We start from the raw sequence: 13,894 nt of genomic DNA, 5'->3' as shown, positions 1-13,894 counted from the left end.
TCGTTAAATGTTTGTGGAAGGAAGGAATGAGCCTCAGCACTGACCGCATTGCTCCTAGGCTGTGGGTTCCACAACGACAAGATCTGGGTTGTATTCATTTCTTTATCTCCCGGCACTTGGTTTGAGATGGGGTGGGCATTTAGCAGAAGCTGATAAATGAGAGAAGGAATGAGTGATGAATGCTCATATGGACAGAAAGCTCATGATATGGGGCACTTCCCCAAGAGTAAGTCACCTCCAGCCTTCTGTTCCATGTTAGAGCTTCTTTTTACTTCTTTCATGTTGTCTATTTTGTGAGAAGAGTTACCTTTTAAATGAAGCATGTTTTAAATTCCCTTCAAACACATCTTGTAGCACAAGAAGTGTGGGCTAGAGTCTCTTAAAAACTTGGCTAACCCTAAAAGTCACAGATTCTATAATTTGTCAGGGACTATACCCATACGTGTTTTTTCTGTTTTAATTTATGTTTGAGAAAGAACTTTGTCTAAAGAGCACAAACCTTGGAAATGATACAGACTCACTGTACCGTCATACCTTTGAGGGACTACTTTATTTTGGATTTTTTGTTTATTTGCATTACCTGTGTCCCATCTACCACAAGGTGGGGGGAGGGGAGAAGAGAGAAGGCTGGTCACAAAAAGTCCTAGATAATGTGTCAGGAGGCCTGGCTCCAGGGACTTGAGCAAGTCCTTCTCTTGTCTGGCAATGAGGGGAGTTGGACTAGATGATCTCTGAAGGTCTGTGAACTTGCAGAAATAATATAATCCTGTGCTACGAGCATTCACACACATAAGCACCTTTTGCTGACTATACCTGCACAGATATTATATTTAAATATGGTAAAAAAAAATAGTTTAGAATATATTTTTCTTAGGAATGAATGAAAAGTCTTCACACAAAATATGCTATCTCCACATTCTCAACTATTCTGATTTTCTAATCTAGCTTCTTTAAGAAAAGAGAACTTATAATTACACACACACAAACACACGAGTACTGGCAAGATTATGTCCATTACAGACTAACAGGACGTGTGTGTGGGGGGGGGGGTTGGGAGGTGGGTAGGTAGATGGACAGTATTTAATAATGCCCTAAAATACAAATATTCCAAGTGGGCTCTGGACCTTTCCTGTGAGGAGAACTTGGGTCAAACTTTCCTCACCATGGAGCCTTTGGGTGGTGTGAGAACAACAGCAGGGTTAATAAACGCAGAGCACAGCCTGATGGATTTTCTGGTCGCATCCTAACAGCAGCCAGAGAGCATGGATGCATTCCATGGAGCATTTATGGGCTCACTAGCACCAGTCTGTGACAATTTTATTTAATCATAAAAATATAATAGTAGTCAAATCTTTTTGTAGTTTCAGTTTACTGCTTTCTCAAGTGAAATAAATGGTCTCTCAGATTTCTTTTACTTTCATCTCTCTGCTCTAAGTACAGTAGGATAAGGTTCCAATTAAGGCCCATTAAATGTTCACGTTGATTCATGTGAGGCATTTTCCAGTTTCTTTTCCTAACACAATCTCAGTGTACCTCTGAGTTATCTCTGTGGTGTGTTTTCAGTTTAGCCGTTGCCCATATAGAAGAGAATTATTCGGGTGTGAGGTCTCCCTTCCTCCTATTTCTGCAGCCCAGAATGGTGAGTAGAGATTCTCCTTCATTGCATTCCAGACAAGCATATGTTTATCACCTGTCAGGTACATCCAGATGAACTACACATGCCCCTTGGGAAGGGGAGCTGGCAGCTGGCCAGAGCACACTGACCCTCCCAGCCTCTCTTCGCAGCTGTGCTGGAGCAGCACGGTGAGTGGCAGCCCAGAGACCCCTACAGGGGGACCTCCTGGTGCTTCTACATCTTTTGGGTCCACGGAGACACATAGAGTTCTCTTCAGTTTCTCAACAGACGGGGACACACGCTCTGATGACAGAGATGGCCTAGCTAAGGTGATATCAAGTGTCAGAGCTGACTGAGTGGATACTCCAGGGATTTTCCCACTAAGAGCAGGGAATGTGGAGGCTGACAATGATAATTTCAATAACATCACAGTCAACACTTGCTCCCAGCCAGGCAATGTGCTAACACTATGCGCATGATCAAATTTAACCTACACAACAACCCTATGAGGTGTTATCAATGTCATCCCCACTTTATAGGTGAGGAAACTGGCACCAAGAATGTAAGGGGTTTGACCAGGATCACAGAGCTAGTAAGTGATATAGTTGTGACCATAACATAGGTCACCTGGCTCCAGAGCCCATGTTCCTCTCATCATGCTACAGAAACATACTACCAACTCCTTAAAACAGAGACCAGCCCATGGCTACCATGACAGAACTCCTGCACACTAGGGTCTCTGACGAGGTGTGCAGCATCTGACGGCAGACCACAGGTGCATAATCCCAAAGGAATTACATACACATGAAGAGATTTAAGAAAAATATTTTAAAATTCCCTCAGGAAACTTGCTATTAAATGAATGATATGGTGATTTGGGGGTCTTTAAGTGTAAATTTTCCCACAGTGTGTGCTTTCAGAGTGAGGCATACTTGCCAAAAAGCCTTTTTTTTTTTAACCAAATCATAACAAGTCAGTGTAGATTTGCTGTGACAATGCCACCAACTTGATAAGCAAATACCCCAAAGATATCCACTCTCATAGCTGAGAGTCAAATAAACTTGGGGCCTACGTAATAAGGATGACATTTAACCTTCACAACAATCCTGTGAGTTAGGACTTCTTGGCTCTATGTTACAGGTGGGGAAAGCGACACTCAGGGTAACCTGTCCAAGTTCATCACTCAAGTGAGAGGAGGGGCTAGGATGTGAACCTAAGTCTGCCTCCAAAGCTTTCTCTCACACACCGCTGTTTTCTCAAATGCAGGATTTGCCAAACCTTAAGCACAGTGGTTTCCTTTGGATCTCAGAACTACTGGCTCCAGCAAAAGCAAAACTAAGAAGTTTCTTTTAGAATAAATTCAAAGATAAATAACTTATAGTGCCAAAGAAATGGCTCTTAAATTTTTAGCTAAAAGTCAGTTCAGGAGGTTTGGTCACTAAAACAGAAGTGCTGTATCCTTCAAAATCTGGGGCCATTTTATCCTTTTCTGCAGTATTATGCCTAAGAAGAGATGTATTATCTCAACATCCAATAATTCATTCAACAAATATTAAGTAATTACTATGTGCCAGGCACTGCTGTAGGCACTGCAGACAAAGGCTCTGTTCTCAAGATACTAACATTCTAGCGGGATGGGGTGGGAGCGTGGAGACAGGCAAAATAAATAAATGTCAAGGGCGGGTAATAAGTATACAAATAAAAATAGAGCAAGGTAAAGGGGAAACAGTAACCATTGGGCTGATACACTATTTTAGATACTGTGGTCATGATAACATGACATCTGAGAAAAAAACCTTTGAAACTCCCCCACCTCCCAAACCATGCTGATTTCTGAGGGAAAAGATTCCCAGGTAGAAAACAGCAAGAACAAAGGTTTGATATGAGAGGTGTGTTTGTAGAAGAGCAAGGAGACCAGCATGGCTACAGTGGAGTACTTGAGATTACCGCAATTAGAAATGAAGATTATTAAATTCAAGTACTTATGTTGGTCTGGACATGACTTCCCACTTCACCTTAGAATTATATATTTGTCCTCCATCAGAGCTGGAAGGGCCCTTGGGAGTACCCAGCCTAACTCTGGGTAAAGCCCAGAGAAGGGCAGTGACTTGCCCAGCATCACACAGCTGTACAGCTGTGAAAGGACCCAGCTGTCCTGACTGCTGCACTAGTATTTGTTCCTTGGTGCTGGGCTTTTCGTGACTGTTGAGGATCTTATGTAAGATTTCCTACCTCAGGAGAGGTGTTTTCTCTGTGATTACAGATTAAGTCTTTATAGTCTATCTCAGTGATTTATTAAAAAGGTCCCTCTATGACCAAACACCAAGGCAGGACCAGAAAAAATTAGATTTACCACTGGTCATGAGTTAAACTTTGACAAAATATTCCTTCTGGCCTCATTTTCCACCCCATTAGAAGATTTCCAAGTGAGCAAAGGATGACTGAGGATTGTGCACACACCTGACCTGGCAGTAGGGTTCAGCTCTGGACCTTGTTCACAGGATCAGGGTTTGGGCACCTGGGGAATAGGGTGCTGACAGTTTATTGCTTGGTTTCCCCTTGTGCGTTTTCTGCTGCTCTGCCCAGTCTTGGGATGGAGCTAAGAAGGAGATGATTAACTTCATGGCATCTTGCAGCTAAACTAAGCCCTCACAATGACCCTACTCATGCTCTTGGTCTCACTTCCACTGCTGAAGGAGCTCAGTGGGTTCCCAACTTTTTATAGGAGAGTGGAGATGAAACTATGGTTAGCTTTCAGTTTCGAAGTTTCAGTGTTAGATTTCCTGACAGCAGTTATTTTACTGGAGTGTTCTGAATCTGAGTTCCCCAAAAATGAGAAACTGAGAAGACTGGTGAAGGAAGGATAGTTTACCTGTACAATCGTGTTTTTTTCCGATCACTATGCCAGAATTATGAATTCAGCCTACTGCTGAATCAGGTGTATTATTTAGTGCCATAAAGATGATGGTAACAGGGCCATCAGGGATAGCAACAGCTGCCTTTCTTGAGCATTCACTATGAGTGAGGGCCTTTATTGTCTCACTTAATTCACACAACAACGTGGGAAGTAGTGGTATTATGTCCTCCATTTCACAGATGAGGAAACCGAAGCTCACAGTTCAGTAACTTGACCAAACCAAGGTCACAGTGCTAGGAAAGAACAGAACACGGATTTCAAAGCCAGTTGACTTCAGAGCCTATGGTCTATGTCACGGAGGCGTGACATCTGACTTTTAGTACTATCAGAGATGAAGTTCAAAACCTCAACTGGTGACTGACTCAAGACGTGAATCCATTCAGGTGCCACCTTAACTATCGCTGTATCAACCACAAGCAGGGGGATCCATGGGATTATTTGTGAGCCATGAATTAGGACACAATCCTGTACAAAGGGGGAGAAGAGTGTTCCTTTCTCAGTTAAGTGCTACAAGTATACCTGGCCAATGTTAGTCTTGGGTGGTGAAGGCTTCCGTCTGAGAGCTCAGTGGAGGCTCCCTTGCGGAGGCTGCCATTTACTCCAGCTGATTCCCTGGCAAGGCAACCACCGGGTCAAGGAGGGAGCTCCTTATAACCTCTCAGGTAGTTTTTGGAGTTAAAAGGTACTTGGTACGAGCTCATGGTACTTCAAACTACCCTTGTGTTGGAAAAGAGAGATGAGGACACCAAAGATATGAGGGAAGTAAAAGGCATCTTTTATTTGGATTCTGTGACATTGGTGACTTTTAATACAAGCAGCCAAAACTGCTAACTGACAAATTTCTCCATTCTAATATCAGCCAGGTCACTCACTAGAAGTCTTAGAATAAATCTTTAGGCAGGGGACTTCTCTGGTGGCGCAGTGGTTAAGAATCCGCCCACCAATGCAGGGGACACAGGTTCGATCCCTGGTCTGGGAAGATCCCACATGCCGCGGAGCAGCTAAGCCCATGAGCCACAACTACTGAGCCTGTGCTCTACAGCCCGCGAGCCACAACTACTGAGCCCACGAGCCGCAACTGCTGAAGCTCGTGTGCTTAGAGCCCATGCTCTGCAACAAGAGAAGCCACCGCAATGAGAAGCCCACGCACCGCAACGAAGAGTAGTCCCTGCTCACCGCAACTAGAGAAAGCCTGCGTGCAGCAACGAAGACCCAATGCAGCCAAAAATAACTAAATCAATACTTTAAAAAAAATCTTTAGGCAGAAGGTTTTTTTTTTTTTTTTTTAAATTTTATTTATTTATTTATTTTTTATATTTATGGCTGTGTTGGGTCCTGGTTTCTGTGCGAGGGCTCCCTCCAGTTGCGGCAAGTGGGAGCCACTCCTCATCGCGGCGCGCGGGCCTCTCACTATCGCGGCCTCTCCCGTTGCGGAGCACAGGCTCCAGACGCGCAGGCTCAGTAGCTGTGGCTCACGGGCCTAGTTGCTCCGCGGCATGTGGGATCTTCCCGGACCAGGGCTCGAACCCGCGCCCCCTGCATTGGCAGGCAGACCCTCAACCACTGCGCCACCAGGGAAGCCCCAGAAGTTATTTTTAATTAGGAAATTTATTGTTCTACTTTTGGGAAAACCCCATAGTTTTCTTTGGTGCTGTAATATTAAGAGCAACTCCAAAATGGTTATACTGTTGAAGTTCTTCGGCTCTTCCTTAGACATGATACATTTTTATTTTGTGAAAGGAACTGTATCTGTCACACAAAGAAAGAAAATACAGAAAGCTGACGTTTGTGTGACAGCTAGAGAATAAGCTGCCAACACTGGAAGAACAGAAAGGCCTTGAATGCTGGAGTTTCCACTTTGAGCCCACCATAGCAGACTCCATTCTTGGACTTGGATGGGGCTGGGGGAGTTTACCAAAGGGGTGTGACCTAGGACCATCTGCCTTTGAGAAAAACAAAGAGTAAAGTAAGAATGTGTGAGCAGGAATTAGGCCACCTCTGAAAGTTCTAAAGGCTACAACGGAGCTCTGGAAAACCGCCACTCTTAAAACTCAACTCTGTGTCCCTCACTTGTAGATGGTATACAACTGGGAAACTGCCCTGTTTTTTGTTTGCAGGGAAACATCTGAGGTGAGTACAACGGATACATTTTAGGACCGTTTAGTCAATTAACATTTGGATTGTCTTATTAAGCCATCAAACTACAAAAGACTTGGAAAGCGCATGTCACACAGCTCAGGCAGAATCTAGTTTCAAGAGCTTCACTGTCCAGCTTACTCGCAGGTTCTGATCTCCGCAGACACATTCAGGAACCTTTGGTGCAGTGCCGAGAAGATGATTACATGATCTGCATGACTCTCTACAGAGAAGCTGATGGGGGGAGGGTGGGCCAATGGGATCCTTCCTCCTTTCAACTATCACAGGAGACTCGGCTCTGATAGCTGGAATCTATGGGGTCTTTCCAAATGAAAAAGTCAGTCACTAACTACAATGAATATGCAAAGGTGCTTATTCCCAATACAGTAATATGTAGGCAGTCAAATCATCTGTCATTCAAGTTAATTTAATTATCAGACCACATTTAATTATTCAATATAAAATGTAAATAAAGTGAAGGTCTGACAGCCCATACTAATTATGTTCATTATAATAATTAAATGGGAAGGAACGTAGAGTCATGAAAGTACCGTAAAAGACAAGGAAGCTTTTGATTAAAAAAAACATTTTAATTAGAAACTGCAGCCCTATAGGAAACAGATGATTGGTTCTATCAAGGATGGGGCATTACTTTTATTATCCAGGTTTCTCTTCTAAAGTCATCTTTAGTATCATGGGGCTCAGTCCTTCCAGTTAATAGACTAAATGGTGGCAAATAAAAAGTGCCAATCCTTTATGCAAAGCAGTTTCCTAATAAAACAGCCTTAGGCTGCAGCAGGAGTTCAGGATCTCCTGTCTTATAAAGACACAAGGTGGAAATAAAGAATCCTCTGTGGACAAACAGGCGCTGCAAATTAACATGACTTCTGCCTAATGATACGGAAAGATGAAATGAATTGAGCATCATAATTTCTCCTCTGAAATTTCTCTGATTTAAAGAAAGTGGCATGAGGTTAAATAAATTCACTTTCACAAGAACAGAAGTGAGGTGGAAAGGGCACTAACTGGACTGCCAATCAGGAGGTTGGGCTCTGCCAGTTCTTGCTGGGCAATTCCTTTTCCTTCTCTGAGCCTCAGTGTCTCCATCTACAGTATGAGGGAGCCGGACTAGGTATCTCAGGGCCCTTCCAGGATGAAGGCTCCATGAAACTGTGATTGAAACTGGAATGAGAGCTTAAAACTGCACTTCCATATCCCTCAGCAAATGCTCACTTGGCAAATTACTGGGTTTTGGAGGGAGCAGAAAGGGGATTTAGAATGCAAATAAACAATCAACTTTTTAGTTACAGAAAACTCCCCAGTTCTACTGGGATATGAGCAGTTATCATTCAGTAAGCTTGAGGCTATTTCCCCTACCCTTCCCTTGCCATGCAGCCTGATGGGCGTGGAGCCCAGCCACGGATGGTGAGCATGGCTGTTTGGTGCAGGTGAAACGACTGTGGCTAGAGATGGCATCACACAGGAAGGACAATGACATCTCACCTGTAAGTCTCTGCTTGTGAGTGTCTGCCAATGGACCCCCTGTATTAAGATAGGAGAACCAAGGTATATTCAGCTTTTAAGGATGAGCTGCCATGGAGTGGGCAAGCAGCTCATGAAGCCATCTGGTACTGAAAGAATCTGGAGTAGGGCAAGGAGGATCTAAAAATCCACAATATGTCTCCATAAGATCAGAATGCTGGTCTGTGGTTCTAATCTCAGCCTTTAAAATATCACAGACTCACAGAGCTCAAAGGAGAGATGATCTAGGACAATTCTAGATCATCCTAGATCATCATTTAAAAAAAAAAAAAAGGGCTTCCCTGGTGGCACAGTGGTTGGGAATCTGCCTGCCAATGCAGGGGACATGGGTTCGAGCCCTGGTCCGGGAAGATCCCACATGCTGTGGAGCAACTAAGCCCGTGAGCCACAACTACTGAGCCCGTGTGCTGCAACTACTGAAGCCCATGCACCTAGAGCCCATGCTCCGCAACAAGAGAAGCCACCACAATGAGAAGCCCGCACACTGCAACGAAGACCCAACACAGCCAAAAGTAAATAAATAAATAAATTTATAAAAAAACAAACAAACAACAAAAAAACACAACTTTTTTTTGGTGGTAAAATATGGATAACATATAATTTACCATTTTAACCATTTTTAAGCCTACCATTCTCAATGGCATTAAGTACATTCACAATATTGTGCAACCATCACCACTATCCATTTCCAGAACCAAGCTATTGGGTTGGCCAAAAGGTTTGTTTGTTTTTTTCCATAAGATGGCTCTAGTAGCGCTTAGTTGTCTTTAACTTCATTCGAAACAATTTTGTTAGATTGTATTGTGACAGCTGTCATATCAGAGTGCATTTAAAAAAAAAAATATCAAAATTGGTGGATTTTTGTATAGTCATTTTAATGTTGAAGATGGAAGGAAAAAAGCAACATTTTCGGCATATTATGTTTTATTATTTCAAGAAAGGTAAAAACGCAACTGAAACACAAAAAAGGATTTGTGCGGTGTATGGAGAATGTGCTGTGACTGATCAAACGTGTCAAAAGTGGTCTGTGAAGTTTCGTGCTGGAGATTTCTCGCTGGACGATGCTCCACAGTCAGGTAGACCAGTTGAAGTTGATAGCGATCAAATCGAGACATTCATTGAGAACAATCAACCACACAGGAGATAGCCAACATACTCAAAATATCCAAATCAAGCGCTGAAAATCATTTGCACCAGCTTGGTTATGTTCATCGCTTTGATGTTTGGGTTCCACGTAAGTTATGGGAAAAAAACCTTCTTGACCATATTTCCACATGCGATTCTCTACTTAAACATAACGAAAACGTTCTGTTTTTAAAACAAATTGTGATGGGCGATGAAAAGTGGATACTGTACAATAATATGGAACAGAAGAGATCATGGGACAAGCGAAATGAACCACCACCAACCACACCAAAGGCTGGTCTTCATCCAAAGAAGGTGATGTTGTGTATATGGTGAAATTGGAAGGGAGTCCTCTATTATGAGCTCCTTCTGGAACACTAAACGATTAATTCCAGCAAGTACTGTTCCCAATTAGACCAACTGAAAGCAGCACTCGACGAAAAGTATCCGGAATTAGTCTACAGAAAACGCATAAGATTCTATCAGGATAACGCAAGACTGCATGTTTCTTTGATGACCAGGCAAAAACTGTTACAGCTTGGCTGTGAAGTTCTGATTCATCCACCTTATTCACCAGACATTGCACCTTCGGATTTCCATTTATTTCGGTCTTTACAAAATTCTCTTAATGGAAAAAATTTCAATTTCCTGGAAGACTGTAAAAGGCACCTGGAACAGTTCTTTGCTCAAAAAGATAAAAAGTTTTGGGAAGATGGAATTATGAAGTTGCCTGAAAAATGGCAGAAGGTAGTGGAACAAAACAGTGAATACATTGTTCAATAAAGCTCCTGCTGAAAACGAAAAATGTGTCTTAGTTTTACCTTAAAACCGAAGGAACTTTTTGGCCAACCCAATTCCTCTTTGTATGGTCAAAAATGCTCAAGCCTCAAGAGGGAAAATGATTTATCTAAGATCCCGCAGCTAGTGGCAGAGCTGAGGTTAGAACTCAGGCCTTCTATTTGCTAGATTAGGGTCCATTTTGTGCTCATAAAACACACTCATTTACACTTTCCCAGGATCTTTATGCGTCTTCCCCGCGTAAGGCGCACAGATATGTCCCAGAAGCATTCAGAGTTGCAGAATGGCAGCTTCTCAGTGTACTGTCTAGGTAAATGGGCATCATCTTCTAAACCCTCCACCCCTGCCCAAGAAATACTTCAGAGATCACTGGTAAAACGGGCCGGTGATACATCTAATTTTCTTAAGCAATGTGAAATGAAAAGAACACTGAGCTGGGCTTTGCAAGACCTGCGTTCTAGTCCTGGTATTTTAGCAATTCTTTATGTCATTTCAGGGGGCTTATTTCACCTCTCTGAGTCCCGATTCTTCACCTGTCTGTGAGGTGGGAGTAATTCCTCTGCCTACAGCCTCAATGAAGTGCTAATGAGGTCCAAGAGACCACAGATGGGGCAAGCAGTATAAAGAATTCTACAAATACCAGAGGTTATGCTTTAGAAAAGCATCTCCATAAGGTGCAATGTCTCAGTGTTTGACAATTACTCTCATTTCTATCAATTTCTGATTTCTTCTCTACTTTTTGTCATATTCTTTCTTTTCACAGATTGTTGCATTTCAGCAATTGCCTGAGGACTGAACTGACTTCTCTGACCTTCTACCTTCCACCAAATCAGAAGTGGATGTCCAGTTAGGATTCAGTCCCTCTGGGAGGCAAGGTGTCGAGAAAGGAGGTCTGGCTTTTTTTACTTTTCTAATTTCTTCCTCTCAACAATTACCTCTAAACCCCACAGCTTCTTCCCCAACTGAGAAGCCATAGGGTCTCTGTCTCCTCCTTGTATTGCTTACTGCTCTCTCTGCCCATTTAATCTGCTTTCTTCCTGTCCCAACATGCCCAGTCATTACTTTGCCATCAGGTCCACGTCAGTTCTAACATGCCATTTCCAAATACCAGTTCCCCCGACCCCATTTCTCATTGACTCTGGTGAGCCCAGAGATACTTAGAGTGTGTGTTTTATCTATAGGAGAGGATTAGTCTGTGATCTGGCATCAGCAGAAAATCTCTCTGAAATCCTACACAGTTCTGAGTTCAGTAAATTCATCACAACAGAGTTGGTTTAAGCAAAGAGTTTCAACCATCCCTAAACATGGGTGTGCTGAAGAAACTGAACTTTTTGCTATAGAACTGTACAGCAAAATATTATCACACACACAAATTACTTACCTCTTTATAAGTGCAGTAGATAGTGTCATGATAAATGGTAAACGACTTAACAGGAAATTGTGAGGTAAACCATGGGCTGTCTACACAAGATAAAGCCACTCAGCCATTAGAAACTGTATTCACAAAGAAGGATTATGATATAATGTTAAGTGTATAAAGCAGGATAGGAGTGTATATACCATATGACCTCAGCTATATAAAAATATTCATAGAGGGCTAGGGAGTGGGTGAAGTGAATGAAGGTGGTCAAAAGGTACAAACTTCCAGTTATAAGGTAAATAAGTTCTGGTGATGTAATGTACAGCATGGTGACTGAAGTTAACAATACTGTATTGTTATAGTATTGTATATTTGAAAGCTGCTGAGAGTAGATCTTAAAAGTTCTCATCACAAGGAAAAAAATTTTAACTACGTGAGGTGATGGCTAAATTTACTGTGTTAATCATTTTGCAACATATAAATATATCAAATCTTCACACTGTACACACTTAAAAATAATACAGTGTTACATGTTAATTATATCTCAATAATATTAACTGGCAAAAATATTCACAGAAAAGAGACTGTAAGGAACCTGCCAAAATGGTAACAGTGACTATCTCAACAGTGAGATCAGGAATCTCAACAGTGAGATCAGTGATTCCTCCTCCTTCTTTACACTTGCCTATCTTTTTCATGATGAGTAAGAAACACTTTTGTAATCAGAAAAATAAAAACAAACTTTTAGAGGGAAATGAAGTGCAATTTAGTAGGTCAAATGGATACACATGAAGAAAAGAAAACCACACAGGAGATTTCGCTCAACTTTCCTTCCTTGAGTAGCTTGTAAGAGACTTGTGAACCTGCTGGGCTTAGTCCGCGGAAAGGACAAAGCATCAGTACCTGAGAGAGCACTGCGTGAGTGCTCCCGTGGCGGGAGGTGAGAAAGATCTACCCTTCTGGCAACGAGGTCTGCGAAAGGGGAATTTTTCTACGTATGACGCTTCTTCTGGCAAGGGTCCACATTTTCTACATTTTAATCATGGACATCTTTCTAGAATGGACTTCATATTCCTCAGCCTTCTTAAAGGGAATGCACAGAACATACATTTTGCCTCCATGCTCACTCAGGGTCCACACGGGGGGCATCAACAATCGTCCAGGGAAATAAAATACAGGGCTTAGTGTCCCTTTGAAACCAGATAGCTACAATTTTTTTTTCTTTTCTTTTTTGGCCGTGCCACGCGGCATGCAGGATCTTAGTTCCCTGACCAGCGATCAAACCAACGCCCCCTGCAGCGGAAGCGCAGAGTCTTAACCGCTGGACAGCCAGGGAAGTCCCAGATGGCTACAACTTCTGAGGTCTTGTCTTGTGTTTTTCTATCCTCTTTCTTCTTATCAGATAGGCAGTTTCAGCTCTTAGTGTGTAGGTTCTCACCTTGTATTTGGCTCTGGCACTACAGCTATCTCCTGCCCTTCTTCCGCCCTGGTCTAGTTTACTGCAGGCTAATAAACCTAGTAAGCACACTTATTAGAGAGTTGCCTAAAATAAAAATTAGTAAGCTTAGAGTGAGGGTTAAGGGTTGTTCATAGGCCTTTTTCTCAGCTATAATCCACATAATTAAGGTTGCTGAATATGAGGCTTTAGATAAATGAGGTAGTCAGGAATTACAATTTGATATGTTAGTTACGCCATAACTCTGTTTTTAAAAATAAAGATAACAACCTAAATGGGAAAAGAATTTGAAAAAGAATAGATACATGTATATGTATAACACTTTGCTGTACACCTGAAACTATCATAACATTGTTTATCAACTATACTCTAATATAAAATAAAAAGTTAAAAAAAGATAAAGTACTTTATTATTGTTATTTTTAAAATAAAATCTGTAACACAGATTTCCCAACTTTTTAAAGCAACAGAACCCTATTTACAAATGAAATCTTGCTCAGAAACCAAATAATCAAAACAGTTAAAAGCAAAACTACTCTGGGTGATTCAAGGGGGTAAGGCCCAAGCCCTGCCTTCTCAGGCTCCCCTCCAGCACCATCTGGCACCCTCTTAAGCACCTAGGCAGAAGCCAAAGACCAAGAGCAGTTTCATAAAGCACCAGACTAATGCTATAATATTTGCAAAGTGACCCAAGTTGAAAGATGTAATCTATTTCATTAAAACAACAACAAAAAAATATGAATAAAGCATCAGGATCTACGTGGTAAGGGAGTAGATGCTTCTGTGTGGCTTAAGAAGAATATTTTATTAGAAATATCTTATTTTTATAGCTTTAAGAGGAAGTCCTAGTGCTGGTCTAGTGCTGATCAAATCTCTTTGGAGAGAAGTCAGAGGCATATCCCTGGAGCCTGGTTAAAGGGCCCCACACAGGACAGATGGGTTCCA

General features: G+C 42.1%; 1 protein-coding gene across 8 annotated transcripts in view; it reads right to left on the bottom strand.

Moving 5' to 3' along the window:
* The window catches only part of SCAPER (S-phase cyclin A associated protein in the ER), a 487,034-nt gene that overhangs the window by 18,682 nt on the left and 454,458 nt on the right, over positions 1–13,894 (bottom strand). The window lies entirely within an intron of this gene.

This window comes from Balaenoptera borealis (genome assembly GCF_965194805.1).
Source record: "Balaenoptera borealis genome assembly, chromosome: 3".
NCBI classification, from domain to species: Eukaryota; Metazoa; Chordata; class Mammalia; order Artiodactyla; family Balaenopteridae; genus Balaenoptera; species Balaenoptera borealis.
Note: the sequence above shows the minus strand (reverse complement) of the source record. Positions and strands in the feature narration are given on the sequence as shown.